This window comes from Nannospalax galili, unplaced genomic scaffold, assembly GCF_000622305.1.
Source record: "Nannospalax galili isolate Female #2095 unplaced genomic scaffold, S.galili_v1.0 scaffold1228, whole genome shotgun sequence".
NCBI lineage: Eukaryota > Metazoa > Chordata > Mammalia > Rodentia > Spalacidae > Nannospalax > Nannospalax galili.
Genome location: NW_008358413.1, coordinates 573,224 through 583,869, shown reverse-complemented (window position 1 = coordinate 583,869; position 10,646 = coordinate 573,224). Strand labels below are relative to the sequence as shown.

General features: G+C 45.8%; 1 pseudogene; it reads left to right on the top strand.

The window, feature by feature from the left end:
* Nucleotides 1–9,380: 9,380 nt before the first annotated feature.
* Nucleotides 9,381–10,440, top strand: LOC103724575 (annotated as a pseudogene).
* Nucleotides 10,441–10,646: the final 206 nt, after the last annotated feature.

Here is a 10,646-nt window from a genome sequence, read left to right as displayed (position 1 = left end):
ACACCCTCCAATGCTTTATTGCTGGTGGGATGCCATTTGAGTCAAATTTTAGAAAGTTTAATACAAATAGATCTTGCTGTATAACAAAATTGGGGTCCTTATAGTGGGGGCCTGTATCACTGTCTTCCCCTACTTTCTGTATTTGTTTAATGAGTGCTTGGTGGGAATGTTCAACAATCCCTTGACCCTGAGGTTTGTAAGGGATACCAGTTATGTGCCCAATAATCCAGCCATATTAAAATTGGCTGAAGGTAGCAGAAACATAACAAGGACCATTATCTGATTTTATTTGACATGGAATTTCCATAAGGACCATGGCATATTTAACAGTTCTTATGGCATGTAAAGCTGTCTCACCAGAGCAGGCCAATGCAATATGGACATTGGAATAAGTGTCAATAATATGATGGATATACTTGAGCTTACCAAAAGGAGAAAATGAATGATGTCCATTTGCCATTTCTTGTTGGGGCCAAGGCCTCTAGGGAGAGTTCTGGAGGGTTGTAATGGCCCCAGAGGTAAAAGAGGGGCACAAGAGGAGCATGCACGTACCAAATGTTTACAGCTCTGAATCAGCAAGGTAGGGAGGAGCCTATGTATAGCTTGGGGAGAAAGGTGGAAGCGGGCGTGTAAATCTCTAGCTTGTTGAATTAGGGTGTTGTCTAGGGTGGCGCTCAGGACCAGTTTGTCAATGGCGGCATTGCCCTTTGCCAGAAGCCCCAGGAGATTAGTATGAGACCGCAAGTGTTGAATATACCAAGGGGCAGAGCGCTGCTCGAGTAATAGTTGTAATGAAGAGAGTAACAAATCAAGGGGACTCTGGCAGGGCTGGAAAGCTGCAAAGGCCAGATGTTGTAGAGTCTGAACTACATAAGCACTATCAGAATATTACATGGAGTTGTAAGGAGATCCTGAAAGACCTGTAACATGGCTGAGAGCTCTCAGAGCTGTACAGATCCCTGGAAAGGGAAAACCTTATGTGAGGAAACTTGTCATTCCTGGTAAATTACATAACCAAATTTGCATTTACTAGAATCAGTAAAGATTAGGGGAGCCTTAGGAAGAGTTTGGAAGCCAGGGTTGTCAAGGAACAATGACTGTAGCATGTGAAGTGGAACGGGAAGAACCAACGATTCAGGTTTGTGGCCATACAGAAGGCAGGAGGTGCGGACAAATTTAAGGGTTAGCATAGCCCATGCCCCAATAGCCAGGGTGACCTTGTGAAATTGACTCCATGAAGAGTGGACCCATATCAGGATGCCCTGGGTCTGCCAGAGCACTCCCATAGGGGTGTTTTTAGTAGGAATAACTAGTGCTTGGATGGGCAACTTTGGCTGTATCTTATTTACAAATGCTTGGGACAGGTGAGAATTGATTGTTGTGACAACACGTTGTGCCTCCAGAGAGAACTTGCAGGGAATGGAGACCATATCAGTACCCCGCAAGAAGTCAAAGAGCAGTGTAAGCTCTTCTGTGGACATGAGTAAGAAGCCCCATATCCAATTGATGTTGCCACAGAGGGTCTGCGCTTCTGAAAGTGTAATCTCATCTAGTAAGGTAAGAACAGGAACTATGGGCCAGATGACATCTTGAATAGAGTGGCCCCAAAAGGTATAAGGGGCATGTAACTGTATTTCATCTGCTGCAATACTAAGACCTAATGCCTGGAGGTTTGTTTTGAGCTTTTGAAAAGCTCCTTGTAAGATCTTAGGATCCTTATGGGCGATAAGAATGTCATCCATATAATGTAAAATATAAACCTCAGTCATCAAAGGTCTGCAGGCATGGGCCACATAATATTGGTGGCAAAACCTTCCACTGATAGTGTTGAACTGGAAGGTTATGGTTAGTGGCAGGTGTAGATTATGGTTAGTGGCAGGTATAGAGAAGGCAAAATAGGGCTTATCATCTTCATGAAGAGGAATAGAGAAGAAACAGTCCTTAATATCTATTATAATAATTGTGCATTCTTTGGGAATAGCAGTAGGATGAGGCAGCCCCGGTTGAAGGGTCCCTAACAGCTTCATATGCTCATTAATAGCCCTTAAATCATGTAAAAGTCTCCACTTTCCTGATCTCTTTTGTATAACAAAAATGGGAGAATTATGAGGACTAAGTAAGGGCTCAATATGACCCAAGAATAACTGTTCCTGGACCAAGGAGATCAAATGAACTAATTTATGTGAAGGAAGAGGCCACTGCTCCACCCATATGGGAACTTTAGTGTCCCACGTTAGTTTTATGGGGGGCAACTTGGGCAGTGGAGCAGTGGCTGTTAGAATTGAGGGTGAGGGTGGGGGCCATTACCTAACCGCTGGTCTACAATGCAGTCATCATAAAAGGATTTGTCATTGGTAGTTAGACCAACCTCCATATTGCAGAGGATATCTCTCCCCCACAGGTTATGGGGAAGCCCTGCAGCTAGTAGCGGTTTAATAGCTCCTGTATTGCTGTCTGGGTCAGTCTAGACCATGGGACATTGGACCTGTAAAGTATTTTGTAAGTCCCAAACACCTTGTATAGGGGGTCCAGGTTTACGGTGCCAATGAGACAAGGCTTCTTCCTGTCTGATTACAGTAATATCGGCCCCTGTATCAATTAGGCCTTTAAACTTATGGCCATCTAGGGAAAGTTGCATCCTAGGCTTATGCAAATCAATAGGTATCATCCATTGGACGTGGGGAGTGTATTCCCTTACTTCCTCTCTTTGGGGCAGGGCTGAGAGGCACCCCATTGCCCATTTAAAGGCACCTTTTGTATGGGTTTACCATCTGCATCCACCTTAGACCTGCATTTTCTTGCCCAATGAAAGCCTTTGTGGCATCTCGGGCATTTTGAAGGGGGAACAAGTGTCCTTTTGGCCTCTTTCATAATCTTATTAGGACAGGGACGTGACCAATGGCCCTGTCCCCTGCAGGCCTAACATTTGCTTTTGTCCATCTCAGCCTGTGGATGATGAGCAGCCAGTGCCTCAGCAAGGGCTGAGGCATGGGCCTGAGCGGTCCCCAAATCTTGGCAGGCCAGAATCCATTCAGAGACATCCTTGTGTCTAACAGGTCCTATGGCAAGGTGACACTCTGTAGAGCAGCCTTCATATACAAGATCCTTGAGCAAGGCATCAGCAACTCCCAGATGACTGATCTTTCTATTTATACTTTGTTGGCATCTCTCAACAAAATCAGAGAAAGACTCACCTGGTTTTTGTATCAATTTGGTTAATTTGGTATCACGACGAGTCGGCATACTTCAAAAGGCACGAAACGAGCAAAGCCGTACTTGTTCAAAGTAGTGGGGAGGTCCCTGTGCCTGAGCTTGGGGGGGTGGTCTCAAAATTGCTGCGTCCTACTAGAGCATCAATTCCAATGTTTTGGATGTTAGCAGTTTTATTGCACTCTGCCTGTGGTTCACATTCATCTTGGTAAGCAGCTTTCCATAAAAGGAAATTGCCTCCTTGTAAGCAGGAATATTCTGCCAATCATAGGGGGTATTGGCCAAATGACTGACTGTATCTAATAATTGACCAAACCAGGGGGAGTGAATGCCATCCTCAACTGCTGCCTTACGCAGCTTCCTTAAGGTATCATGAGAATATGGATTCCAGACATTGGGGTTCTGTTGTCCCTGATTGACAGTAACTGGGAAGAACTGTGGAAAATCTCCCATTGTATCATAGAAGAGGGGCCTAGTTGGGAGGGGCTTCCAGTCCTCCTCCAGAAGGAAGGGGTAGATGGACAGGGGGGGATCTTCCTTAAAGCTAGTGCAAGATGGCAGAAAGTAGCCATCACCCTGTAATGGCTGAGCAGAGGCTGCCTTAACTCCCTGTTTTTCATCAAAGCCAATACAAGATGGTGGAGGGTAGCCACCGCCCTGTAGTGGTGGGGCAGAGGCGATATTGACTTCCTGTTTTTCATCAGGGGAGCTCTCAAACCCCAATTCCTCATTTTTTATATCATTGTTAACAGTCATAATTTCATCAGAACAACAATCCGTTAATTTTTTTTTAACTGGAAATGCCTGGGAGAGGCCATCCCCAGCGTCCTGTTGTTGTATTTGCTCATCTAGCTCCTTTAACAGGAGATTGTCCTGTTCAGGGGCTTCAGGGGGAACCCCCCAAAGGGAGGCCAGAATGGCTGAAACAACAGGGTAGAACAGCTCAGACTGTAGGCGTCCCTCCTGACTTCTCTACGCTGGGCCAAGAATAAAATGCAAACCCATTGTTCAGGATCCCAGCAACGAGAATGTAAACCAGGGGGCAAGAGCTAGTACTTCATCTAAAACCTTAGTTACATCCTCTTCTGTTACCCTAATTTGCCTACTCCTGAGGAGAGAAACCAGTGCAGCAGTGCAGGGGCTGGCAGCAGCTGGATGACTATTCCCCATACCGGAGGTCACTCAGCCTGCAAGATGTACCCAAAGGGACTCAGGGACCATTCAATGAGACGATCAGCGAAGACAGGAGTGGCATGCCCAACTGAAGATTGTGAGCTGGAAGGAAAAGCAGAACATAATGAAAGCAGTGAGCAACCACGGGAAGAGCACCTAGAAAGGGGGCATAGGGATCCCAAGGTGTTACAGCTCAGAGTGTTACAGCTCTGTGGGGAGGGGGTCCCAGCCCCACCTTGGGCACCAGGTGTGGTCGCCAGCTGTGGCTGCTCTCCTCTGGCTATGGCCACTCTCCTGCTCACTTAGTTCCTCCGATCAGTTTTCCGGTCCAGACCCCAGGGCTGGTGAGGAGTCTGCGCCAGCATCGCCGCATTCAGATGCAGGAGGCCAGGTTCAGTGACACAGATCTACTTTATTGCAAGAAAATACAAGCTTATATAAGGGTAATAGTCCAATCATAACACAGCCTATGGGATCCCTTATTAGCATGGCAGACTGGTATCCTATTACAATCTAGCAGGCCAGATGCTCTATTAGCATGATAAGTTTCAGTTTCTAAATGGGAAGCAATGCATTCCAGCATGATAGGTATATAAGGCAAAAGGCAAAATCAATCACAAGATTTTCCACAACAGTGGGCCACCCACATCCCTCCTTTAAACCCCACCAACATAGAGGAGCTCTCCCTGGGGTTGATTGGAAAATAGACTTTACCCATATTCCAGCTTGCAAAAAGTTCAGGTACCTACTAGTCTTGGTAGATAACTTCCTGGGATGGATAGACGCTTTTTCCACTACGGGGGAAATGGCAGACATAGTGGCTAGCTGTCTAATCCAAAACATCCTTCCATGCTTTGGCCTCCCCCTTGCCCTCCAATCTGAAAATGACCCAGCCTTCATCTCTAACGTGACCCAGACAGTGTCTTGTTCCCTGGGAATAACCTGGAAACTACACATTCCCTACCATCCCCAGTCATCAGGCAAGGTGTAATATGCTAATTCACTCCTCAAGGATCACCTTAATAAACTCTCCTTGGAATTACATCAATCTTGGGTCACTCTCCTACCCCTAGATCTAACCAATTTATGAATCATCCAATGAGCTCCAACTGTTTTTAGTCCTTTTGAGCTTATGTACGGCAGGCCTTTCCTCCTGAGCAATCTACCATTCCAACAATCCTTTCCCCTCCATGACTACACATCTGCTTTCAGTCTTATATGAAAACTCAAAAAGCATGCTTACCAGATCATGCCACAGGCATCCAAAGACCAGGTCTCCCACCCCTTTCAGCCAGGAGACCTCACGTACCTCCAGTCCACTGATCAACACAAGGGACTGAAGGGAACCCTCCAGCTGCACTGGACTGAACCCCATCTCATGATCCTGTCTACTCCAATGGCAGCCAAACTCCTGGGACAATAAGGCTAGCTCCATCTTTCTAAGCTCAAGCCTGCTCAGGAACACAGCAAGTACCATGGTGGTCATTACAAGACCCCTAAAATTTAAGGTCTCCAAAGTCCCATCCCTGGCTGCCATTGAAGAAGGAAGGACTTCCTCTTCCTCCTCCTCCTCCTCCTCCTCCTCCTCATCCTCCTTCCTCTCACTATTTTCACCTCACCCTGCTCAACCGCCCCCCATAAGTTCACCTTTGAGGTTTGGGAAATTGATGTTAAGAATCAAGAAATTAACCTCCTGAATACCTCCCAAAATTAAACCTCTAGCTGTCCATCCATTGACCTCTTTTTTACACTCCCCAGGAACCTCAGTGACCCAAGGTTCCTTTGATTTATAGAAGACCAAACTAGGGAGGACTGCAGGAATCTGGGGGGATGAGAGGGATGCCCGTCTTGGAACTGCAGATACCATTGAGCAGCCTCCTGGAAGATGCCTCATGTAGAGGGAATTAGACAAATACAGCTCAGCCTCATAGGAAAAAAACAGACATGAAGGCCCCTAGAAACTTTCCCAGGAAATCCATGACTTGAGTGACCAACTCTCCTTAGCTATTGAGGACACCACCCAATCTATTCAGGCTTTACAACTTTCCTCCCTGACAAAAGTCACCCTCCAAAATAGACATGCACTTGACCTCCTAACTGCAGAAAACGGAGGAACTTGTGTTTTCTTGGGAGAAGAATGCTGCTATTATATTAATCAGTTGGGTAAAATAGAATACAGTCTCCAACACCTTCACAAGGTGGCACAAGACCTTTCCCAAAGATATACTCAAGACCAGCAGCAGTCATCATGGGGAATTTTTCAAGGAGTGCTCCCATGGCTCTATCCTTTAATTGGGACCCTAGTCACTATTGGCCTCATATTGACAGTGATCCCATGCTTCATCCACTGTCTTCAGGATCATATCCACCAATAAACTCATACCAGATTTAACAAACTTGCTTACTTTTCCCTCAGCAGGATATAACTGCCAAACATGATGCACAAGGAATGTTCTAACACTAGTGGATACCGGGAAACGGAAGCCTGAGAGGAACCCTTCCAGACCCAGCCTCATCACCTTACTTCAAACCCCCTCCCCCTTTTGTCTCTGACCTTACCCAGCAGGAAGTAGCCAGATAAGGAACATTGCCCCAAATCTATGCTATAAAAGGCTGGAATGACAGGGTTCAGGTCCAGGTGACCCCAGACCCAGAAACAATAAAGCCCCCAGGAGGAACTAAGTCAGCCAACTATCAGCCACCTGCAAGCTGACAAAAGAGCTGCAGGAACTGGTGACCCAGTGCATTGTGATCACCAAAGCATGCTACATAGGCTGATAAACTGGTTCCCAAGCCCTGTAGCTGCAGTGGGTTCCTGGAACCTTGTCATTGTAAAAAAAAAAATGTTTTACAATAGAGGTTTTCCTCAATAAGTTTCACCAGGTACAGACACCATGCCCTCCCTGAACGGCCCCAAACAGCAGAAAAATATTCTCTTTTTCTGCATTCTTTTCCCTTTATAAGCTGCCCACCCCCAGCAGCCATTAGGCTGCTGGTTTCACTCACTCCCAAGCTGAGTCCCAGGTCCACTAACCCCAAATAAACTCTTGCTTTGCCAGAGTCCTCTCTTCCTGTTTTATGGCGATTTTGCCCCCTGCCACCTTTTTTATGTAACAGCTAGCAACCATCCACAACTCTGATTCCAGGGGATCTGACACCCTCTTCTGACCTCTGCAGGAATTGCATGACATGGGTGTGCACTTAAAAATAATATTTTTTCAAAAGCTGGAGACAAGAATTAGTAAAAGAATATGGGTTTGTTTATAGTTTGGGCCATGTTCTAGAGATAAAGCACTCTGATCAAAAACAACTTGGGGAGGAAAGGGTTTATGTAGCTTATGTGGTGGGAATTGGAAATGTACTGACAATGAAGTGGTTGCAAAGAGCCTTGTGGAAAGCCCCCAGGATGGGGTAGAAAGAAACAAGAAAAGAATGGGGAAAGTAAACAGAAATCTGACTCTGCCCCCTGCAGTTATTATCAGCCTACCCACCATTGAAATCTTTGCTTGCCAAACTGCTACATTCTTATGATCTTTTATTTTCACGTGCTTATGTGTAGCCTCTTATGTAAGTACCTCACATAGCTTCTGGAACTCCCTACTTGCTTCCTTACTATAAATTTCCCTACAAACTTAAGCTCAGGGCTGGTGCCACTATGGAACAATCCACATGTCCCACTGGCGTAAATAAACTCTCCTTCATCTGAACCAGTTGTTGGTTTATTGATTCCCAGAAGTTCCCACATTTCTGAAGGCCCCAGTGAGATCAAGCCATACCCTTACCTCTGTCAGTCATAGAGGCTGGGGCTCCTGGACCATGCATCCCTCCAGCAGCCCCTGGAACAGAGAAGTGTGCACCCCAAAAGGGTTTCCAATGTCTCCTTCCAGGAAACCAAAGAGGATGGTGAGGCCCCAAACCAGAGCTCTCACCAGGTGAAGCAAGACGGAGAACCAGAGTGGATGTTCAAACCAGGTAAGGGCCCCTGGGTTAGACAGATAGGAGCTGGAGTGGGCTGATCCCTCACAAGAGGTTGCATCCTAAGTGTTGAGTGATTCTGAGGTGGCACTGTCCTCCAACCAGGCAGAAAAGGGGACCACAATTAAACCTCCATATGATTCCGAGGTGGTACTGACCCTGTTTAGGCAAAACAGGAATTTGGGAAAACCCACCCAGGGAGTCACAATGGTGAGTCCTTGGGGTTTGCTGGTCTAGTCTAGGGGTTTTTCACCTCAAGATTCTAACCCCAAGGCCTGGGCATAACTGATGGGTAAGTGTGCCCTGACTGGCCCCCATTGGTGACTCAGCAAATGGAGGACCCTGAGCCCAGAGTGCTGTGGACCTGGTGAACCTGTCTGACTGCTGTCGTAGACAGCCCTCAACATGCCCTTGGGATGCTTGAAGCCTAGTTTACCCCAAGTGTCCTAAGAGAGGTGGTGGATCCTCTGGACTTCAGCCACCTTGGTCATTCCCCCTACTTTTGCCCCATGATGGCACTATGAGAGCTCTGATTAGAAAGTGACACTTTCAGGTTGTGATCAGAAACCTGGGACTCCAGAACTTAGTGCCATCACCTCTGAAAACACAAACCTGCACCCCCAACCAGCTATGACCCCACTTCTATTTATCAGTTGACTACCTGCTTTCAGTTCAGGCAGTTGTTGCCGTTTGAAGCCACACGTTCCACAAGCACTGAGAGTTGAGAATTTTCTTCACAAATTTCACAGTTAATTCATGGAAGCCTTCCTTTTCCAAAGGGAGCTCATTTCTTGTAGTATTTGACTCATTCTGATTTGAATTAGAATCTAGTACATGAAAATTCTGGTTTCTGAATGTAGTAAGCTCTGTACAACCCCTTATGCTGTTGAAGAGTGAAAATGACCTGAAAAAAAATCATCAAATCATCAGAGAAAACCCTCTCTCTGCAATATGTGCACAAATTCCTCAGGTGATTAGAGAGTGGAGAATCTTCAATGTCAAACATGTCAGTAGCAGCTGAGATGGCTTCTTTACAAAGGAAAGAACCTCAGGCAAGCATTCTCAGCTCTGAAAGAGAGGAGAAACCACATGGAGACCAAGCTTTGGTGCCTGGCTTTAAATAGCAGAAAGTGGAAAAAGGTTCAGAAGAACTGGGACCTTTTTTACAATTGGAACAGTACCAATTTTTTTTAAGGATAGACATTGGACCACCAGCGAGTTTGAAGAGCCAAGATCATGTAGAGAGTATGAAGGTCAGAATTTGACTATGTTGGAAGTTGTCTGTGGATTTGGGGACTGTTTATTCCAGCTTTTAGAAAAAGATTTGAATATATTTGCCTATGACTGTGATTTTTCTCCAAGAGCAGTTGACTACATTAGGCAAAATCCCTCATATAACTCAGAGATGCAAGGTGTTTCAGTGTGACCTCACTAGGTATGACCTTGTTGATCATATTCCACCAGAGACTGTGGATGCTGTCATCTTGATCTTTGTGCTCTTGGTTATTCACCCTGAGAAGGTGCGCCTTGTCTTACAAAACATTTACAAGGTATTAAAATCAGGCAGAAGTGTCTTATTCCAAGACTATGGGCTATATGATCCTGCCATGCTTAGATTTTTATTTCAGCCAAGATACAACAAGATCATATTTTTTTAATGTGGAGTATGGATGAGGGGTTACTTAAAATAGCAGAAATGACTCAAAGACAGCTGCATCACCAAAAGCCCACCCCAGCATGGGTGAAAGCTCACAAAAGCAGGAAATTTGGAGCTCACTGCACAACCTGCAAGCAACAACTCAGTTGCTCTTTGCCCATTCCAGGCAGTGGTCCTTGCCACTTACATATGCATGGAGATGGAGGAGCCTGGTGAATCTGGTCAGCTTCAGGGACTAAAATCTTTGAGTTGTTTCCTTCCTGGACTTCCCAACAGGATAGAAGTTTCACCTCTTAGAGCATCTATGTCTTAAGGAGCTTCCCTCCAAGATGGAAGGGAATTGCTATAGAGTGCCTTGGAGCTTACCACTGCTTGTCTTCTAGAATTCCTGGCCCAGCTCTTCATGGATGCGATGCCAGCTATGAAGGAGTGCCGAATGAGTATGTGTTTTGAGAGACTGAATAAGAAAGAAGGCCTGTGTGTGCCACAAGTTTTCCTTCAGAGCAAGTTCTGGAAGCCTCAAAAGGACCCAGACTCTGACATCATGGGCCTGTGTCACCTGGCTAGTAACTTTTCCTCCCCTTGAAGAGGAGTTTTAAACCACTTTTTAGTTTATATATTTTTATATTCT